This window comes from Cydia strobilella, chromosome 23, assembly GCF_947568885.1.
Source record: "Cydia strobilella chromosome 23, ilCydStro3.1, whole genome shotgun sequence".
NCBI classification, from domain to species: domain Eukaryota; kingdom Metazoa; phylum Arthropoda; class Insecta; order Lepidoptera; family Tortricidae; genus Cydia; species Cydia strobilella.
The window spans coordinates 7,999,626-8,022,756 of record NC_086063.1 but is presented as its reverse complement, the minus strand read 5'-3'; the positions used below and the strand labels follow the sequence as shown (position 1 = coordinate 8,022,756).

General features: G+C 37.7%; 1 protein-coding gene across 2 annotated transcripts in view; it reads left to right on the top strand.

Annotated features, from left to right (window-relative positions):
- The window catches only part of LOC134751884 (E3 ubiquitin-protein ligase CBL), a 137,732-nt gene that overhangs the window by 71,950 nt on the left and 42,651 nt on the right, over positions 1-23,131 (top strand). The window lies entirely within an intron of this gene.

Below are 23,131 nucleotides of genomic sequence, written 5' to 3'. Positions count from 1 at the left end.
ATTTATGGTCTTGAAGTATATCCACAACGTACCTAGTTTCACATGTACCTACGATCGTCCACACTGTTAACTGGCAACTCTTGAATATTATTGCACGGATATAAGGCCCATCGATGGTCCATTAAGTGCGTCGCTGTTATTGCTCTAACATTTTTTTTAATAGCCTATTTTGTCCTACTGCTGGGCAAAAGTCTCCCCTTTCTTTCGCCACTCATGATGACGGTTTGGTGCATGCTCCCAGTTGCTGCAAAATGGCTTTTTTGGTCTGCCTCTACTCTAACATCATCATTCGCTTGCTCTTGTCCCATTCACTGGGGGTCGGCGCAGCATGTCTTTTTCTTCCATACCTCTCTGTCACCCGTCATCTCATCATTCACTTGCGTTCGTTTCATATCATCTCTCACACAGTCCATCCACCTTTTCCTCGGTTTTCCTCTCCTCGTACCTCCCTCCACATTCATTCTTAATACCTTTCTCGTCACATGACTTTTGATCTGCCCCTACTCTAACATAACATCCTTAAATATTACGGTTCTAAGTGTTTTATTATGTTCAAGGCTCGAAGATACCACTCTTTAGCAAAACCGTTTGTTATTTGCATTTGCTTCTTAAATAATTTTGTTGTTTTTGTTTCAGGTATAGAATCAGGATGGAAATCATCGCATTGTAATATATCTGTTCAGATATTTTATTTGTCGTCAAGGTAGGAAGGTTGAATTTCGTAGAAACAGATATTAATACAGTATACCTTGTAAGATTTTACTAAAGATTTTTCTTTACTAACACTAATATCATAAGTAAAAATTTGAAGATCTCAGCGATATTTTAGTATTATGCTACCAAAAAATCTCGTGATTTTTCATGAAATCTGAACGTAACAACTGGTTGTGTTGTGAAACTCAATTGCTATCGGAAAATAGAAAGAATGTGCTGAATGTGTCGGAGCTGATTCAATTTGTACCGTGCCAGCAAAGTAAAGTAAGATACTACAGGAATGTGTGGCATTTATATTATAAAACCTTTGAAATGTAGCGCAAAAAATGCTTCATTTCGTTCAATTGAATTGATTGTACGGATTGTACTGTACTTCAAAAGTTGATAATTTAACATAATATTTGATATTTGCACGGGGCACAAGGGGCGGGGGACGTCTCGTCTTTAAGCAAAAGGACCCTCTGACCAGGGACCGGACAACCCTTTCCGCGATAAAACCCTTTCAATGGGCTACACTTAAACACGGCTAACACATTGAAAGACTTTCCCTTTTGAACTGCAAGCCCATTCATACCCTTACCTTTGTCTAACCCTTACCGAAAAGCTCTTTGCGTGAAAGAGACAGGATTAGTATATATCTACGGTAGTGTATGAATAGTAAAGAAAATACGTGCCTAGTCAAAGAACGCCGCCGTCGCCGCCGACGATCGCTCGGATTCGAAGTAATGTGTGCTTTATGAACAAGGTAGACGACTTAAATTAGCACGCTTATATGCTAAAAGGGAAGCCCTTTATAAGGCTAACCCTTATAAGCAATATGCAAGGTGTTGGTGAGCGGATGATAAGGGTTTTGAAAGGGTATTTGGGCTACCGATTACTCAAATGTGGTAGCTTTATATAAGGGTTTTTACAAAGGGTTTCGTCTGGCAAAGGGTATGGTGAGTTAAGCCTTATGCAATACCCTTATAAAACCCCGATAAGGGATAGCGGGCCGGTCCCTGGCACCAACCACAACATTCATAATATAATTACATTTGCTTTGGCTCTATAATAGTCGTCGAGAAAAGAGCAAAGCCGCAATTTTCTATCTGCCCGCCTGTCCTAGTTTAACTAGTAAAGTTTAATTAATATTCCTCTCATGAGTTTTAATTAAGCTTATGTCTATAATACTATCGTATAATTCGCACGAGGCTTCCTAGACCAAGTCCATATTAGAATATCCGATTTACTTGACGATTATCTAGACCCTTTTTTTTATTGAAAAAACGTAAGCATTTGACCACTGACCACTGAATGTTGTATGCTATTGCTTACTTACCTAAAAGATGTTTATTTACGCTCTATTAAAAAAAAAAAAACAATATAGTGGCCTGGGAATAGATCTCATCATCATCTTCTTAATCATATGTGACGTTTTCAACCAAAAGGTACTACATTGTCGCTTGTCGATAAGGTTGATTTCTAATTGAATATGGAAATAGCGCCTTACTGACAAGCGACAATAAGTACCCTTTTGGTTGAAAATGGCACATATGGTCCCTGAAAGCACTTAGTCTGCGAATTTATAATATACAGACCCTTTGTTGACTATGTTGACTCATAAGTATTAGTTTAACAATTGGTGGTCCCTGGCGGAACAAAGATTTTGTGGAGTGGTCCCTTAGCACTAAAAGAAAGATAACCACTGTTTTAGATAAGGGCATTTAGAATTTTTGACTGACTGATTTTGAAAAATGTCAGATTAATACGGGAGTAACTAAAAATGTTTCAACGTTTGACACCCTACATACAATAATTGGTATCCTAGTAATTTTAAATCATTTTACGGTTTAGACTCACTTGTTTTAGTCACTCGCGCGACATGTTTCGGAGAGCCTAGGTCTCCTTTCTCAAGCACTAATAGTGCGAGCAGCGTTCACGACGACCGTGTATTGCGTATTGTGTATTGGCCGTCGTGAACGCTGCTCGCACTATTAGTGCTTGAGAAAGGAGACCTAGGCTCTCCGAAACATGTCGCGCGAGTGACTAAAACAAGTGAGTCTAAACCGTAAAATGATTTAATGTTAGTATGTCTCACAACAGTTTAAATTCGATCCTAGTAATTATTACAATACCTAATGAAATGTTGGTTTCGATTTCCTCGCCAATTAGATGTAAATAGATTGGATAGAAATAGTAATGAAATCAATTTTATACACGAGTCAGAAAAATCTACTGGAATTTCCTAGTCCTCACGACGAGTCACGACACAGGCTTGACCTAGTGTGAGGGCTACTGCTAACCAAATTGTCATATTTGTAAGTGAAACCGATTTGTTTTATCCTATATTTCACATGCCTGGTAACAAAATAAATTTTTGTATTTTTTTGTATTCGTATCTCTATTGTATTTATTTTCTTTTGGCGCGTGTTTGATTCGACCACACTTCGGAAAAACTTCCAAGGCAGAATCCCAAACGAAACGGTAATTTTCGAAACGGTAAATTTACGATCCATTCGTGAAATTACGCTGCATCCCTACTTCCGTTGAATAATTAATCAATATCAGAGAGCATTGCGATTGGGACCACATTAGTAGAGGGGTAGGGCAGAGCGGAATTTTATCTCACCCATTATCGGAGGGATTTAGTTGAAGAATCTTACGATTTACAGGAAATCACATAATTTTTGCAAAACTGAACTTAATAACGTGTAACTTACATTTATTTATTTTGTCCTGATAATCTTCCTGTTACCAATACAAGTATGAGTTTCCGAGCGAGATACACGAGCAAATAATGTTGATAATATCACACATCATCTAATTGACATAATCTTGATGTTCAAATCTGCCCATTGAACGCAGATATACTTGCGAAAATTTGTATCGACGACTTTTACCTACACCGATTTTTTCTAAGAACCCGCACTTGGTCTTGTTGTTTACTTCTCCGCTAGGATTTACTTGACTATAATAATAAACTGATGGTATCAGATCTATGTTATTTCTTTTTCCTTAATTATAATTGTGTTTTCTACTAGGGTTCGATTTCCGTCAGTTTATCTTAACTAATTTCCTTCTAGCTAATCACTTATTTTATATACCTACATTTTCTGATTTTCCGAACTAAATAAGGTCTTTAACACATTAAATCGCTGACTTTGTAGCCAGTGACACGATGAATTTAACTAGGCGTTAAGAGAAATAATTCTTTGCACAGAAGGCCTTCAATAGATACATTTTCCTTCAAACATATGCTCTTTTTTGCAGGGCAAGCAGATTGAATCACTTGACCTGGTTTCCTTACACGCGGTCTAAAGCCTTGTGTACAACATTTATTACGAGCAATGGTTATTGAAGCGCGACTCGTATGTTTACTGTGTAAATGTTTAAAAGTTGCATTGGACCCGCAAAAAGACTACTGATTACGTTGACTAAATCGAAGCTGGTGAATTCTTTTGGATTTTTTTTATGTAATTTTACTATTCAATCAAATTAACTTTGTGCGCAATAGTAGTTGGCAAAATGTCCATTGCATTAAGGTAATGTTTCAACAATATTATTATTCTCAGTTTCTTTATTTGGTTTTAGGTATACCTGTCCTAATCCTTAATATTAATACTCAGGACAATTTTTGCGCTTTTTATTTCGGATTTTCTTTTATTTGTATAGGAGTTAAAATCTCGAATTGCATTTATACTTGTACAAGCTTGTACATATTTACAAACTACACGAATTTTAAGCCCAGGATTTTTAATCATAATTTTATGATTATAAACGGCTTGGCTTAACTCCATTTTCTTCTGTTCTCATCGTCTATAAACATCGTAACTCCATTTTCCTATGCACTGGCTTATACAGGAAGACAATAGACTTGACGCTCCCGCTTTATGCTCTCAGATGATAATAGCATTGTATCTTTGTCTTGGGTTAACAGGCAGGTATCATAAGATGAGCTGTTTATCGCTATAAATTGAACATTAGTTACTCTTCGACAAGTAGGTATTATAAAGGAAAAAAGATAACATAAGTGTATTCGATTGACATTGGGATCTATGGTTAAGATTGGTCAGATTTTCGGGTTCAGACAGTCATTATCATCATTTCAGCCTTTAATCGCCCACTCGTGAGCAGTGGTGTCAGCATGGTTGTATTATCACCTGTCACTATGCCTGCCACTTTCGCACTTACCTACTTGTTAGAACGTGACAGGCATGGTGACAGGCGATTAAATTGCTACCGTGCTAAGCCCGCTGGTATCTTCGAGTACACCACGTATCCCGGTCGTGAGCTAACATCTGTTCTTGAAAGATGGATGTTTTTTAACCAGCCATTAATGCCATTATAAATTTGAACTACCGACTAGTCCATTAAAAGTTCATACTAATACATATTTAACTTTTTCGCTGATTTTTGCTGATCTGATTTGCTGACTTGAAAACAAGTCTTATGGACAATCGTTGTGGTGATGTGCATTTGTCATAAGGGGCCCACTAACTATCAGTCCGCCGGACGATATCGGCTTGTCAGTTAGAACAAAAACTGGACAGTTCCGAACAACTGAAAGGCCGATATCGTCCGGCGGACTGAGTCAGTGGGCCCCTTTATATTGGACAATTGGATATCTTTTGTATCGATGATATGGAATATGACTTGTTTATTAATTAATTTATATTTAGTAGGCACTTTGTCACCGTTTTATCCACTATTTTATGATGCTTAATAAATAATGTCGCGATAAAAACTAATAAAATACGAATTTTATGGCACTTTCGTTCTAATAACGACGCAATAATCCAACGCTAGCAAGAAAAACACACAAGCGAGAGTAATTCTGAAAGTTTTTCCTTGAAGAAGTAACTGCCGTCTGGGATAATTTAATTGTAATGGGATAATTTAACTTGGAATAAGCGGGGTGCTAGGAAAAGTTTCTTTTGACTTGACTACGACTAGTATTCATTCCACTACAGTCTTTGAATTTTCTGAATGAAAAGAGAATTATTTAAGTGTCTTTAATGTTATATATCTACCTACTTTGGAAGGGTGTCATGACCTAAAACCCGTAATAAAATAATAAAAACTGTGCCAAATTGTTGTTCAATTTCGATATACCAGTGAACAGTCACTTGATTACCTACTCTAAAAGAAATAATGTTTGAACTGTTTAAAAATCTTAAAGAATAATGTTTCTATGTAGTATTTTTAAATTCTTTAGTCAAAATGAAAGTGTCATAATTAATTAGTCAAAACTCAGCATATATTTCTTGCCGCTTAATTAAAACAAAACACCAACACCAAAACCGTCGAAAATCCCAACTATTCAAAGTTAACGCTCGAGTCAATCCAAAAGAGTACTTGAAGAGAGTGTCGCTGTCGCCCGATGAGTTACGAACTGGGTCAAGCCTTATTCTGCACTACCCGTGCAGTTGATGTCAAGTTTGCATCAAACTTTGTATTGCTTACACCAAAACGTGTGGATTCAACTTCTGTATCTCCAAAGATTGGTCTAATGACAATGCATGTGTAGTAATTCTTATTGATGGAGTTGACATGAACTTCATTTTCAAACTTGGTGCGCCGTTTAAACCAAACGTCATATCTTCAGCTCCAAATTTTACAAGGGCTATCTTTTAGTTCAGAGTTAAATTGAGTTACAGATCTGGGTTAAGCCTTGTGGTTGACATTAAGTTTGTATTAAACTTTGTGTTGGTTTCAATTTCAATACGTCCATAGCTTGGTCTAAGAGAGATGAGAGTGTATTGATTCTCAATGACGCTGTCACATAAAAACTTGGCGCGACGTTTAAACTGTACAGCAAGTTTTCCAACTCCAAATTTTGCAAGAGCTCTTTTAGTTCAGTTAAAAGTTAGAAATGAGTTACATAACTGAATCAAGCCTTGTACAGAACGGGTGCAGTTGACGTTAAGTTTGCATAGAAATTTGTACGTTGCTCACACCGAACAGTGTGTTTTCAATTTCAAAGTGTCCAAAGATTGTTTGGTCTGCGAGAGATAAGGTCGAATGCGGTTGATTCTCATTTGAGTTAAGTTTAAGTTGCCACAACCGAACTACGAATGTCATGTCTTCAACTCCGAAATTTGTAGATGCTTTATAATTAAAGATTGTAAGACACGTACTTATCTCGAAGGCTTTGGGGCTATTCTTCTTTTCGGACACTCAAATTAATATGTCTTATCCGTAACAATATGTTGTGGACGTAATTATTCTTAATCAAACGATTTATTAGTACAAAAAATTAAAACTAAGTAAGGTTTAGGCTTCAAATCACTAACTAGGTCAATTACAGAATAGTTCACAGGACGCTGCTGTACTTCACAGATGCAAATCTAGTGGATGCAACCATCCAACTTTAACGATTTGCATAAAATAAACGAGGTTACTATTTCAGTCAATTTGCTGTTTACTCTAGTGATATTTCTCGTTCAGCTTCAGCGCGTTAGTTACTATGAGTGTTGCAGTACCAAATAAATTTAACAGTGGAAGTAGTCTAAGGTGTGAGCTGTACTTTTGGAAATTGAAAATCTTGTGTGCAGGGTATCTAAAATAGAGCGCATCTTGAAATTTGCTGGCGCAACACAGTGATACACGCTAATTCTTCTATCAAAAAGTGGTGTTTAGATCTTTTTAAACATCTAACCGCTTTTTAAACTGATAATTCTAATGATGATAATTTCCTGTTTTTCTCAAACACCATTAAAACTACGCAATTGTTATCTTTGTCCAAAAAAACATCCAAAAGCTTTTGATCTTCTGATTACAGTATAACGAACTCTAAACTCGTCCAAACAAGTTTTTAAAAGTTTGTAAAACTCGCTTCCAAAGTTTCATTATTTGGAAGCTTCGAAAGTTCTTCAGGTACTTGACAATATAATGAATATAATAAGCTTAATTTGGTGGAATTTGTAAACCTTTTAGCGGAGTGTCCTTTATAATTATTTTGGGCAGGAACTTTACGATTATTTGTGAATCAAAGTCGGTCAGAGTCGTTATTTGTTTTGGTCTTAGGAAGTTTTGCGTTGGCTGTAGGTAAAATCTTAAAGTGGTAGGCGTTAACATCCTGAACGGAAGTATCTTATTCGTATTTGAACATGGGTCAGGCAGGTTTAAAGAAAATACCAGTAACCAGTCGCTGTATATATCCTTGTATATCCGTATGTGATCATCTTTGTAGTCGTTATTAATGGTGAATTTTGAAATAAGCGCTAGCTGAGAACACATTTTTCTATGGACCCTATGATAGTAGTCCAAATAAAGAGAGGTACAGAAGAATTACTTAGTGCCAGTTGTAGCAGCCACAATAATTAACGGACTGATCAACGTCACTGAGCAGCAAACTATGAAACTCCAAGTTTCCATACAGTAAAAGTTAACAGACACTTCAACGGTGACAGGCGGTTTAGTGCGACTGACTTAGTCAACAAGACGAACTGTAAAAACATTTTTTGTGGAATCATTATTTATTTATCGTATGGCGGTTACACACTGGTTACAAAAAATACAATAAAGTTTCAAAATTTACAAGTAAGCAGATATAAACTCGCATTGTTCGTCAGATTTTTGAAGTCTTCAGCAGGTCCGTTGTATTTGGTGAGGGGGCACTCGAATACTATGTGGTATATAGTCTGTTACAAATTTCCACACTCGCACGCCGCAGACTCGCTCCATCCCCACTTGTGCCAAAGGTAGGAACAGTTACCGAACCCAGTCCTCAGGCGGTTTAGCTTGCACCATATCGTGGATGGGTAGCAGAGTGTTACCGGACATTTTGGTCAATTCCCGTGCCAGACATTTTTGTCTGCGGATGTCCGGTGGTGCGATGTTGCTGAGGGCCGGTAACCAGTGGGTGGGTGTTGGCAAGATGCAGCCCGTAACGATCCTCATGGTGTGATTCAGCTCAACGTCCACTCTGGCCACATGTGCGCTATTCATCCATACGGGTGCACAGTATTCCGCCGTCGAGTAAACAAGGGCCATAGCAGTAGTCTTTAGGCAGGCAGCGCTCGCACCCCATGTGGTTCCTGTAAGCTTCTGGACTATGTTGTTTCTAGTCTTCAGTTTTCCAGACAGCTTATCAAGATGGCTCTTGTACGTCAGACTCCTGTCAAGGGTTACGCCGAGATATTTTGGACAAAAATTATGACATAAGGCTGTACCCCGAAATCTCACTCTTAACTGTTTGTTCGCTAACCTGTTTGATAGATGGAAACAACAGACCTCTGTCTTGCTAGCATTTGGGCAGTGGAATCATCAATATCTGGAAATAAAAGTACACTTAGTTTTGAAAAAGAATATAAGTTATATCGAAATCCATTGAACACCTCATACTCAAACATTACTCACTGTTGTCTAAAATAGTAACACTTGCAACACCTACTAGACAATTCAGTGAGCAATGCATTGTGTCCGTGCACTCCTTTTTGGGCTACTGACTCATTCGGAACGTACAAATGGTACAATGTGCTTGTAATCCATTGGCCGTTTTGTATGTTCTATTGTAACACGGGCAGGTTTCCGTAACTCGACGACTGGCACCTATTTTGCGTGAAGGAGGTTGGGGGTAGGCTAGTCCAACCAGCCCAACTCCTCAAGAAATCCTATCAATGCATTATGTCCGTGTCCGTGGACTCCTTTTCGAGCTACAGACTCATTCGAAAGGTACAAATGCTGCATTTTTTGCAATTTTTAAGACAGAAGTCCGTAAGGTCTTCATTGGCAGTTCCTCTTCACCAAATGGTGCTTTCCAAGAGCAAATGCACGTGTTAGAGTTTAACCTTTGGTATGCTTTAGCACTGATCAGTGCATCCCTACATTCAACTTTAAGCATGCTAAGTTCATTTTGAACAACCAAAATTCTACAATACGAAGGTAAATTACTTAAATCGCTATAAGTATGCCTTGTTATGTTTAATAGTTTCCAAAATTTCTCCAGGATCATATTATCAGTTCCTGTGACCTGATGACAATGGAATCTACTGAGAAGTTTAGAGAAAAAAAGTCAGTAAACTATTTTATTTTTTTTACCACAGATACAGTTTATTTTAATCTCTATGGTGACTTAAATCTATCAGTTAAGGGCTCCACAGACCTTTCAATAAATTGCACGCGGTTTTCGATCTTTGCTGTACAGTATACTTCTTCTGTACAAAGGCGAACTTATCCTTTTAAGGAATCTCTTCCACTGTCGAGTAACCTAAGTAGGTGATAACTTGATAAGTAGTCTATGTATATAGTATCACTGTTGAGTAAGTAGGTTATAAGTCTATGACTCAAGTGACCTTTTAGTCAGTAGACAGTAAAATTAATGAAGATAATAATAAAGGTCGTTTGTCCCACATATCCATCAACAGACATACGTCACCGGAATTCCGCCCATATACAAATGAGGGTGGAACGCTAAGTTTTGGAAGTAAAAATAATGTAGGCGTGATTCTAGTCGTGGGTTCCAGGAAGAGGCGGATACTTATGTCGGTTGGAAAAACATTAATTAATTTAAATATTATTTGTGAGAGGTGGGAAGCAAGATAAATCGTTGTCTTTTTAAAATAGAGCAGACATTTATAATTCGTGAGTGGATATTATGAGTAAGTAACTAAGTTAGATATAAATATACAAGTCTTCCAAAATTGATATGAAATTGATATGGTAAACACCCAAGAGTCCCAAGCCAAAATTTGATAACATACAAGAAAGTTCTCGTATAACCTGTTTTTCACGAAAAGGCTATAATAAATTTTATTATAAAAAAAATCATAAAACTAGTCTGGCACTTTTAATGGGAAAAATCAAGTCTTTTTAGGAACCGCGACTTTATGAATAATAACTTACCTTTGGCGGGTGAACTTAGACTAATTTATTCCGTATTGACTAGCGCTTATATGGGGCATTTTCTATGAAAAGGGACCATATTGCCGATGGCGCTTACGCCGCTCAGCGTCGCGCGGCATTGTATTTATATCGGAGCATCATTAATAATGGCGTAAGCGCCATCGACAATAAGGTCCCTTTTTATAGAAAATACCACATATACAGTAGCTATCGTAATATTACATTCTTAATCTAGGGCGAAGCAGGCATATGTAATCTAAACTGGATCAACGGATGCGCTAACTTATCTGTCATCCTCATAGGCTGATAGTACTCTGCTGACCGTCACAATCTTAATATGGTAAAAGGGTCAAATAATGTTTTTCCCCTGGACGATGCATATATTATTACTATATTAACAAGAAGTAAAGTTACGAGTAGGGTTAACTCGCAGTATTTCTTGACACGCCTAATTCGGTGATACAAGTTTTGAAGCGTGACACCCAGGAAAGCTAGTGAATTAGGGCCTTTTAAATGGGACCTCACTTCACGGCTTCGGCGGCTTTGCCGTGAGGCCTTAATTCACTAGCTTTCCTTGGTGTCATGCTTCAAAACTTGTATCACCGAATAAGGCGTATCACTATCACCAAATACTTAATGCGAGTTTACCCTATTCATAGAATCTTGACAAGAATATTACCTAGTTAACGGTTCCTCACTGTACCCCTAAAACACATGTTTATAAATCTTGCAATACTAACGTCGAACGGCATAGTAAAAGTGTTTATCAATGACTTCATTCATAAAGCGGTTGAACGGTATCAATGGCTGGATTTAAATTCAAGGTGAGAGCGGCACTTGGCAAATCAGATACGCGCCTGTAGTGCCAGAACCGTTATTAGGAATATGAAACCTATTTTTTGACATCAACTATACATTTAAGTATTAGGTGATTCAACCTGCGAAGGAATTTGAAGGTGTATGTGTGACTACTCCGTATCCGAATTTTTTTATTGTCGAACTATTTGCAAGATAAAAACCTCCATAACGAAACACGCCTGTGACCCATTTCCCGATATAGCTCAGTGAAATCCTTACGAATAACTTGCAATACGATTGCAATTTATCAAAGAACCGCAAACCTTTTCCTTTCATATCTTCAGAAATATCTATATCTATTTCTCAAGTGAAGCAACCAACAATAAGTTTGCCCATGTCAAAGCCTTAACAGCATTGACACAAGGCTTCATTTCCCTTAGCACGTGTAAAACCTCTTTACCTGAACAACCCTTTAAGAGCAAGCTCGGCAAGCTCGGCCGAATTTCACCTTCCCATACAAACAGAGTTTCGTTCTCATTTTAAAAGTATGGGTTGGATTATAATGAAACTTTGCACATACAATGTCTTTAATTAGTTTATATAGGTATATAGCTCCAGTTTATAAAACAAACGAAATAGAGCAAAAACAAGTTTTTGTATGAAAAACTTAAATTCGCTGTATTTTTTAACTATGGTATCTGAAGCTACATAAACTAATTACAGACATAGACATACCTTATCCTATTGCTGGTACAAAGTTTCAGAGCAAACTAGCTACTCGTTTTAAAATGAGAGCATAACTACGTTTGTATGGAGAACCGAGCTTGCCGGGGACCCTTAACGCAGTTAATAAAAGGCACGTGTCATTTATCGCCCACCGTTTTACCTTCTTTTGACAAACTAGAAAGCTGCAAAGTTCTATTGCGTTTTCACTGGAGCTGAGCGTTTTTCCGTAACGTTTTCGAAAACTGTTTCTTTAAATAACATTTAGTAACGGAAGAACATCTGTTAGTTCAAAAGTTATTATATAATATACATGCCTTTTAATGTATGTCTTACTGGCAATATAAGATGGATGTACCTATACAGCTCACCCGGCTTGACTCTAAATCGAAGCGCAGCTTAACATATTTTCCGTTACGTTTATTTATATAAATTCCAACGCTAAGGGCCTGTTTCACAATGTCCAAGTAAAGTCCTGAATAAGCTATTTGCCACTTATCTGACGATTAAAGTCATCGTTGGCGTTTCACAATCTCCAAATAAGCTTTATCTGTTGGATAAAGTGCTTTTTTTGTAGGAAATTTTATCTGGCAGTTAATTTATTTGTTAATTAGCTATCCAATACTTTACTTGGACATTTTGAAATAGGCCCTTAATTTATTTTTTACGTGTCTACATTTCATTGGTTTGTTATCGCATATATTCGTTTTTCATAACGGTTCAGGATAATGATAAACGAAACGGTTATTTTACAAACATCTCGAAACGAATAGGGCTGTTTTTTTCCTTTCCTTCCTTCCTTTCAGGTAAAGAATGTCTTCGAACGCGTATTGTGATTTAAAAATAGTTTAACACGTGGAACGTTTTGTGCTAGCTATGTATTGAGCGTAAAGGCTGTAAAGGGGCCCACTGACTATCAGTCCGCCGGACGATATCGGCCTGTTAGTTGTTCGGAACTGTCAAATTTTTATTTTAAGAGGCCGTTGTCGATTTTAGTCGCAAAAATGTAAAATTGATAGTTTTATTCCGTGAAATTTTACACCTTTTGTTACCTAATTCAAATAACAAGTACTGGTTTCTATTAGCACGTCTTCTTATCTTACCTTCTATCAGATCAATTTTTTGAAAACAGACTCACAAAATTAGTAATGTTTGCTTTTCTGATGGACGTTTAGGTAAACGCGCGTAAAGCACTGATTTTGTCGCTCTTATTTGTAAACTTCGTAATGTTTGGACTGCTAAACATGGTAATTTTGTATTACACATATCCCGTACTTGACGTTTATCAGACTACATTTTTATTATTATGACTTTGAAGTAGTGTAAATGAAAGTTAGACGAAATCAATTTTCTCCAGAAATTACTTCAAAACAAGTGACAATTTCTCTAAAAATCGACTTAATTTCAACGTAATTTTGATACTTAAAACAATCTACAACATTTTCTGAAACTATTCTTATACATCAATTTGTATAATTTACCACCATGATTTTTTGATGAATTTTTAAAAACTGCCCCTTCTCTTCATGCATTACCGGTGACGCACGCTCGCGACCTCATTATTAAAAGGCAAGATGAGAAGACATGCTAATAGAAATCAATACTTGTTATTTAGATATTACGTAACAAAACGTGTATAATTTCAACGACTAAATCTATCAATTTTACATTTTTGCTCCAAAATCGACTACCTCTTAACTGACAGGCCCATATCTTGCAAGCATCCCCTCTTCTGTGTCTGTGCTTACGAATAAATTAATATTCTATTATATTCTTAAGTTCTGCATACAGATGTGCAAGTTGTGCAGTTTAAAAAAATTGCCGGAAATTTCAGGAAAATGACATTTTGGAAACGAAACATTTCGATCCCCATACAAAAATATGAAAAATTAAGAGAAATAGCTATTTATGCAACAAGTGCGGAAAGTGTATGAAATCATCCATCTTTACGCACGTGTATCATACAATGTTTTACTATGCATTGTGCGAGTAAATAAAAAAACATATCATGGCAAATAAGTTTAATTATTAAAAAATTGAAAACAATAAGCACTAGTGCGGAAAAGTAGTACTTTCCGCATGATATGGCTCCGTAGAAAATGCACTTTTCGAGCACATGCATTGTAAAGTCTATTTCGATTAGAAAATCGAAGGATTTCAAAAAATCTATCAGCAGATAAGCCAGATTATCGATTGATAGGCCAGCCCGGCACATTTCCGGCCCTATTCGAACTTTAGGATACGTCTACATATGATATGGATTAGATATGTCACTGTCAAAAATGACGTTTTTGTTTGAAAAACTGACACTGACATCTAATCCATATTGTATCTAGACGTAATATTTGACGTATCTAAAAGTTCAAATCGGGCCGTTCGTCCAACTTCCACAGCCTTGCAGAAATGATCGGACCTCATGTGCGGATTGTACGTACAGCGAGCTGCAAAATTGCATGGACACTAGTGCAATTTTGCGGCTGGGCGTGCAATCAACAGATGTCTCATAAACGAACCAATATCTTGGACTAGATTTATACCAACTCGTAAAGTTAAGGGTCTGTCAGCGCCTTTATAGGTCAATAACGTCCCTTTACGGTTGCCCACGCACTTATTACTTCATAAAGGGGCCCACTGACTATCAGTCCGCCGGACGATATCGCCTGTCAGTTGTTCGGAACTGTCAAATTTTTGTTCTAACTGACAGGCCGATATCGTCCGGCGGACTGATAGTCAGTGGGCCTCTTTAGAACCTTGTGAGACTTTCTGGGATGAGTTGGTTAAAGGTTGGATTAGTCGGTTCGCCTAGTGGACAGTCAAGATTAGAAAGTCAAGATCGGTTATTATGTGTGGGTCAAAATTGTTTTCGTTGTCTTGTTTCTAACCACTGTCACGCGAAATTTTGGTGTTTTATCAAATAAATAAAAAAGTTGAGCGCTATTGCATTTCTTTCTAGCTGTAAATTATAATTCTGTTAAGAAAAATTAAAAACTAAATTTCACCCCATACTCAAAGCTCCACTCCGTCACATTTTTTTGGGACAAAAAACAAGACAATGAAAAGAATTTTGTGTACGAAAATGACATTGACAGACAGACTTTTCGCTTAAGGTGCATTTGGATAACTTCGAATCCTACGGGGTAATTTTGAAAATCAGTCAACCACCAATCCATACTAATATTATAAATGCGAAAGTCTGTCTGTCTGTCTGTGTGTTACCTCTTCACGCTTAAACCGCTGCACCGATTGTTGAAATTTGGCGTAGAGATAGTTTGAGTCCCGGAACATACGATAATTTTTATCCCGAAAATCAATAGTAAGAGGGTCAAAAGCGGGGTGAAATTGAGATAATGAAGTGCCTGATAATTTGTGTAAGCAATTAAGCATGTGCTCAAATCGAATGATTGCCATTAGACTTTATCCAGGCGCTATTCTTACTATCTGCGGTTACTAAGTTCAAGCAGACGAAGTCGCGGGCAAAACCTAGTATCTTTTAAACCAAAAGCACTTCATACTTTGGCAACATATTCGCTACTGCAAACGCTTAATCAATATCATACCGTTGCTACACATTTTTTGTCGGCGATTTTTGCTCGAGGGCATACGCTGCTTCAATTTTAAAAAGGGTTTTAGCCTTTTTTTCGACTTATTATTCAATGGACAACAGAAAACGATCTTCATCAACCCGCGTGTCCACGTGACCCATAAATCACCGATTTCAGCGGACAAGACCCTTTGTAACCGGACCGCGCGTTCCCAATTTGGTGTAATACGAGCGAGACTTTCGGGAATGTCCCATCACTTTGTCCGTCCACCGTGGACACTCGACACCTTAGCGATCCTTTTAGCATCATTAGTCAGTTTTTTTGCGTAATGATACGGAATGCTTCGTGCGCGAGTCCGGCTCACACTTGGCTTTTTATTAACCCTTGTGTCCACGTGCCCCATAAATCACTGGTTTGCTTGCTGGCCCTGTATAAAGTTTTGTGCCCTGTATAGATGTCCCACTTTGTCTGGCTATCGTGGGTTATAGTTATTCAAATGTTTTACGTTTTAGTTTACACATTATTCAGTTTTTTAACTACTAACGACTGCATTACTGCCGCCAATGTCGGAGATAATTTACATTTCCCAAAATCGGACAAGTGCGAGTCGGACTCGCCCACCGCGGTTTCCGTACTTTTTAGTATTTGTTGTTACAGCTGCAACAGAAATACATCTGTGAAAATTTCAACTATCTGTCACGGTTCATGAGATACAGCCTGGTGACAGACAGATGGACAGACAGACGGACAGCGGAGTCTTAGTAATAGGTTCCCGTTTTTACCCTTTGGGTACGGAACCCCGCAAATGTCAAAGTTAATACATTTCTCAAAAATGTCATTTTGGTCGTTTCCTGCAGCCAGCCGTTCACCAGCGCTAAATTGTTTGGATAATGTTGAACACAATTTACACAAATGTTGTTATCATGTTTACGCTGTTATTCAACTTGAACCTTTTCCCCCCCACTTTCATTAACCTCGTGTCGGGGCACTTAGCTAAGTGGAATATCGAGTTAACCCTGCAAATGCCGATTGGAATTCAGCCGTGCTTCCGGTTACACTATAGTAACACTAGTTATATAAAAATCTGCAAGAGAACCAAGGTCGTTGACATACCTAGCTCAGAGAATTGCCAGACTGTAACACGCTGGTCTCAACGACTTCGAAAGTACACGTCTCGGATATCTTGACGCTAAACGCAATTCTGAAAATCGCGGCCCTATTAGCCCTCCCACACATACACTTACGACAAAAAAACTTAGGACAAGTACCTAGAAAAGGTATTCATTGGGAGTTTGGCACGAAGTTACTTAGGTAACCGTCCGAAAATTTAATAATTATGTTCTCCCAAACGTATCCGTCGAAGCTCGACCAGTGTCTCAGTCGCCCAAATATCGCCTCTCTCTTGTTGAAATAACGTTGACTGATGGTTCACTGTACCCGGCCTTTTTCTACGGAGCCACTGTTCCCTCCTACTGGTATAGGTACGTTTGGTAAAAAAATAAAATTGTATTACCAACTTTATAGTAACTATAAATTTGGTAGCAACTGTTGCTACTGCTAGTGGGCTTCAAAAACTTTTAGTTAAATGTCAGTAAATTCATTAAATTTATTACCTTCTTGGAAAATCCGCGTTAAATAATCCCACACGTGGTCGCCCCACGCCCACACCTTTGTCAATAATTGCACCCACTCAAGTGGGTTTACTAGTTTATTGTGGAAAAATAACACGATGGTTTGTTATGTACAGAAAAAGTAAGGGCAAATCGCCTAGCGTGGTACGGGCATGTCATGCATATAGAATGAATGTGGAGGGAGGAACGAGGAGAAGAAAACCGAGGAAAAGGTGGATGGACTGTGTGAGAGATGATATGAAACGAACGCAAGTGAATGATGAGATGACGGGTGACAGAGAGGTATAGAAGAAAAAGACATGGTGCGCCGACCCCAAGTGAATGGGACAACGGGTCAGTGAATGATGATGAACTAGCCCTGATTAATTGTGGTCAAGGAATTTTATTTTTACCACACCAGCTCGTAAATGCTCTCTTTGTACTTACCTCAAAAACTGATAAGAAAGTTGCATTTTATCCACATAATGTGTAGCAAAGTGCTGCAAATTTTGAGTGGTTTGCTCTTGTTAGCTGATAGAATTGACCTACAGGGCCTTACAGAAATATCGAATTTTTCGAGTGTCCTGATGACACTCCTCGGTACGGAGTGAAACATGTCGAGCGTTTATAATATAATATACGTGGGTGACCCGATATTAATATATTTAATATTATTTTACTTTTTTTATACAAAGTAATGTTGGGTAGTTTAGTGTTGTTTACCAATGTCCCAATTGACATTTTGCTGGGACGCCAGTCTATCGTGACCACAGCTAGAACCACCTAGCTGAAACGTCGGAAAAAAGGTAAAATGATGAAATTTAATCGCGTTAGACCCGTTAAGGGGCCCACTGACTATCAGTCCGCCGGACGATATTGGCCTGTGAGTTAGAACAAAAAATTGACAGTTCCGAACAACTGACAGGCCGATGTCGTCCGGCGGACTGATAGGTCAGTGGGCCCCATTAATGACATTAATTTAATTATGCACACAAAATGCGAGAGTTTAAAGTGTTATAATGTAAGAAATCCTGTCTGTTTCAGTGAATCATTATTTTTGTACAGGAAACTCTACTATTAATAAATTCATTACCTGTCGATATATTAATGAGTTCGGACCGCGGCCTCGCCCGCTCGGTAATAATAACTGTGCTAATTTGCTGATTCGATATTAATTGCCTTCCACCACAATAACTCGTTAGCTAATTGTTTATGTTATTTTTACAGTACATATTGTGCTACTTTACCGCACTAGTGCGATAATTAGCACATTACGTAACTATTTCGAAAATTTCAATTGCCATATGAACTGTAAAACGGTGATACATGTGCGAATAGGTAATTCGCAACTCGCTCGTGTTTCAATTTATCGCGACTCGTTTCGAATTACCTATTTTTCGCACTTGTATCGTAATGTACTATTACGCAGGCATGTCGTGACATGTGTTAAATATTGTGTCTATTATAGTTTTTTAGGGTTCCGTACCCAAAGGGTAAAAACGGGACCCTATTACTAAGGCTCCGCTGTCCGTCGGTCTGTCTGTCACCAGGCTGTATCTCATGAACCGTGATAGCTAGACAGTTGAAATTTTCACAGATGATGTATTTCTGTTGCCACTATAACAACAGATACTCAAAAGTACGGAACCCTTGGTGCGCGAGTCCGACTCGCACTTGGCCGGTTTTTTTATTTTTTTCTTAGCCTATTTGAGTGTCCCACTGCTAGGCAAAGGCCTCTCCCCTGGTTCTCCATAACTCCCGATTTTGTGCTTCCTCGGGCCCGTTGTAAAGGAAGGTGTCAAAGTAGTCTCGCCATCTTCTCCTGGGCCTACCCCGCCCACGCTTCTTTACGCTTTTATTATTTAATTAACTGTAAAAAAATGTTAATTATTTTTTAAATATATTTTATTTTCATTTAGACCTATTTAAAATTAATTATATTTAATTGAACATTATTAACCCAAAATAAAAAAATATTTTGTCCACCTATCTTTGTTCTAGACGAAACACTACCTACTTTATATCGATATCGTAATATTAGAGGCTATATAAGTCTACTTTGTATCATATTACACTAATAGCAAGTAGGTAATGTATGTTAAGGGCGCGTAATATGTGTATTAATTAGTGCTAATGAGGAAACTTATGAATTCAGACTATTTAGGCCAAGCACTTAGGTTAAATAGATTAGGTAAATACTATATAAACATGGACGAGGCGATGTTAAATCGAATGCAAGCTACACATAAGTCCTTATTTACCCAAATATTAGTTTCAGTTCTAAACCGCGAAGTGAGTTGGCAGTTTTTCACACATCAATATTATTTTTGAGTCGTAGCGCATTATTTCATCTGCCTGATTATAATAGTCTCGTAGCGCTACGCCGTAACCCGTAGCAGGTTACATAGAAGCGAAAATCCTACATCCACCCTGGACGTACACTTTTAAATCATTTGATATTTACCTCTACGATAATCGTTTTTAATCGTTTAATTTTCTTTCCTAATCAGTTTTGGGTTATAAAATTACTAATATTTCTTTTGTCAAAAATATTATGATAATATATTAATAATACTTAATTCGTTTTGGCGATTTTATTGAAACAATGTGACCAATTGTGTCAAAAAACCTCACAATTCGTGTGACGTAATTAATGGATGAACCCTATTTGGCGACCTGTCTGGCCTAGTAGGTAGTGACCCTGCCTGTGAAGCCGATGGTCCTAGGTTCAAATCCTGGTAAGGGCATTTATTCAATGATGAGCACGGATATTTGTTCCTGAGTCATGGGTGTTTTCTATGTACTTATTTAAGTATTTATATATTATATACTGTACCGTTGTCTAAGTATCCACAACACAAGCTTTGTTGAGCTTACCGTGGGACTTAGTCAATTTGTGTAATAATGTCCTATAATATATATGTATTTATAAGAATTCATAAATATTTAACGAGTTACACTAACATATCAAGTTATTAATGAACAATCTTGGTCCTTTCGAGACTACAAAAGTAACCCCATTTTTACCTAGTCACCTCGTTTTAGTAACAATTGCCCGTGTAACCATTACACTAGTTAAAGTACCTACACATATTGTGTGATATTACACAACCATTAGCTAAGTGCGGACACTTACCCATTACGTGGCCATTTAAAATTATCGACTATCAGTTTACCTAATTGCCATGAACGAACTTCGCAACTAATAACCTTCGAACTTCATAACCTGTGAAGTGTCATACTCGTACAACTATCGGCGATATTGTAAAATGTGACGTTTTCAATCAAAAGGTACCACATTGTTGTTTAACATAAGGACGAAAATTGCTTGTATCTTTATACGAAAAACCTGTCAGAGCGTTCTTATGGCAAGCGACAATGTGGTACCTTTTGCTTGAAAACGACACAAATAGGCGATTGGCTTGACAGACGTTAAACAAGAGTATCATTCAGACATTATTAAACTTCGACTATAATCTATCATTAATATAAATTAATCAAAATAAAACAAAATAATTAAGTAAATAAAATAAAAACTCAAAGATTCCCATAAATATCCTCACTGCGTTTTTCGCTGAACTGCAATGGAGACCTGCTGAACCAGATGAGGAGATTCTTTTCAAAAGGGCTTATTTCTCTATGAACACCCTTCAAAGCCCTTTTGAAAATACACTTCTCAGATACAACCCAGAGCGAATATCGCAGCCGCTCTCGCGCAAGCGACGCCCTAATTCTTTAGAAACCGCGTGCCTCTGAACCCCAACTGCCTGCCGTCTCAAACCCATTCAGACTACATATGATCAAGTTGCATTGCATAATTTTTCCGAAAAGGGTACATCCATTAATTACGTCACACGAATTTCGAGGTCTTTTGACACCTCCCCCCTCCTTGTCACTCTTGGTCACATTTGGCAAACCCCTCCCCCCTGGTGTGACTTCACATTTTTTCAATGAAATCGGCAAAACGAATGAATGTGGAGGGAAGTACGAGGAGAGGAAAACCGAGGAAAAGGTGGATGGACTGTGTGAAAGATGATATGAAACTAACGCAAGTGAATGATGAGGTGACAGAGATGTATGGAAGAAAAAGACATGCTGCGCCGACCCCAAGTGAATGGGACAAGGGCAAGCGAATGATGAGTAATTTTATAACCCAAAACTGATTAGGAAAGAAAATTAAACGAATAAAAACGATTATCGTTCCCAAAACTTGTTATTTAACTGTACAGCGAATAAAATAATTTAAATAAGTTAAAGTGACGTCACAAAGTTTTTGACTCCCCCCTTCCCCCTTGTCACAACGTGTCACATTTTCTTGACCACCCCCAAACTAGTCCTCATAAAAGTGCAACAATTTACCAGAAGTAAAGAAAGTTTCCATTTTGGAAAGATGTCCAAAGCACATTTTGAGAATTTCCCGAGCCTCTTCATATGGAAAGTATTGTAATTTTAGAAACTTTTGAGTTGAGTCACTCGATCCTAATTCTAAAAATTTATAAGTATGACACCACAACCTTACATGATGGTAAATAGCTGTAATAAGGTCCACTGAAATACATTATATCATTTTATCTGAATACTGTTATTAAGAGTTTTCAAGCTTAAATGAAATATTTAATATTATGAGTCAATCTTACACAAATCAACCTAGTCCCACAGTAAGTCCTTATTAAATCAAATCAATAGTAGTCATTGAACAAGTACAAAGCTCAACCAATGTAATTAAGTAATTATCCTTGAGGTTTGTTGTTGATCCCTTTCAGGGCAAGGTTACATAGGAAATTATAGTTTGCGGGCACGAATAATCCATTTTAGTGTTAATGTTTGATGTTTCTGAAGCTCGGATTAGAGGGTCTTAGATGAATTTGTGCAGGATTGGACCAAATTGAGGATAAAACAAAACGAAGCAATTGTTATGCTTTGAACAAGCAATTGGTTGCTTAAATTCATACATTTGTCGAATGGCGTCAATTATAATTTCTGTCAACAAATAATTAGTTCAAATCGGCAAGTTCGACATCCATTGTGCCTATTTTGCGTGAAAAACGAGGTAGCGCTACTGTAACCATTACAGTTCTACCCGTCTACCACGAAACCTAGCAAGATTTGCTAACTTTAGTGTACCCGGAGACCATAGGTACCTAATATACTTAGGTATACCTGCTTGCAATCTAAAAGAATGTGTGTTGTTGTTTCCTCTGTTTCCATGCACGTTTTGCAATTAACAATCACATTCGAAGCTGTAAGCGGTCAGCCATAATTTTCACAAACGGGAGAAATTGACAATCTTAACCGTCTCGGGACGTCACTTTTCATTTCTGAAAGTTCACGTCGCCTGCACTCAGGCTGACCGCGAAACATTTCTTTCGTCCTGTATCTATTTGCCTCTCTACGAGTATCATCAAATTTATCAAATTGTAAAACGGAACTTAATCGCGTATTTAAGTTTTAACATTTACCTCCGACGTTTCGAGGACGGCGTTGTCCCCATGGTCTCCGCGATTTGGTCGCGTGTGGTGAAGTCCCGTTTTACAATTTAATAATGTGTAGAATTCATGAAAGCTTAAATCAGTATCATCGAATTTGTAACTGATAGAGAGTCATAGAACGATATTTTCGAATTTGGTCGTAGGCCTCAGTACTTAACCCAATGCCGATGGGACAACACACTTTGTAAGGTCTAGGCCCAATTTGTGTAAAATTGCCTTTGTTTCAGGTAGGATTCGGGTTGGGTCAATGAATTAAAAATGTAAAAGGACCGCCCTCGGCTTCACGGGGAAAATATTGTTTCAATATCGAACGACTAAAAATACACTGGCGGAATTGATTTTGTTTTAAATTTGGCTTCCTGTTAGCGCCTTGTTTTGTTTTCAACTGATTTTACGGCAGAATATTTAATTCATTTTATATCTGTATGTA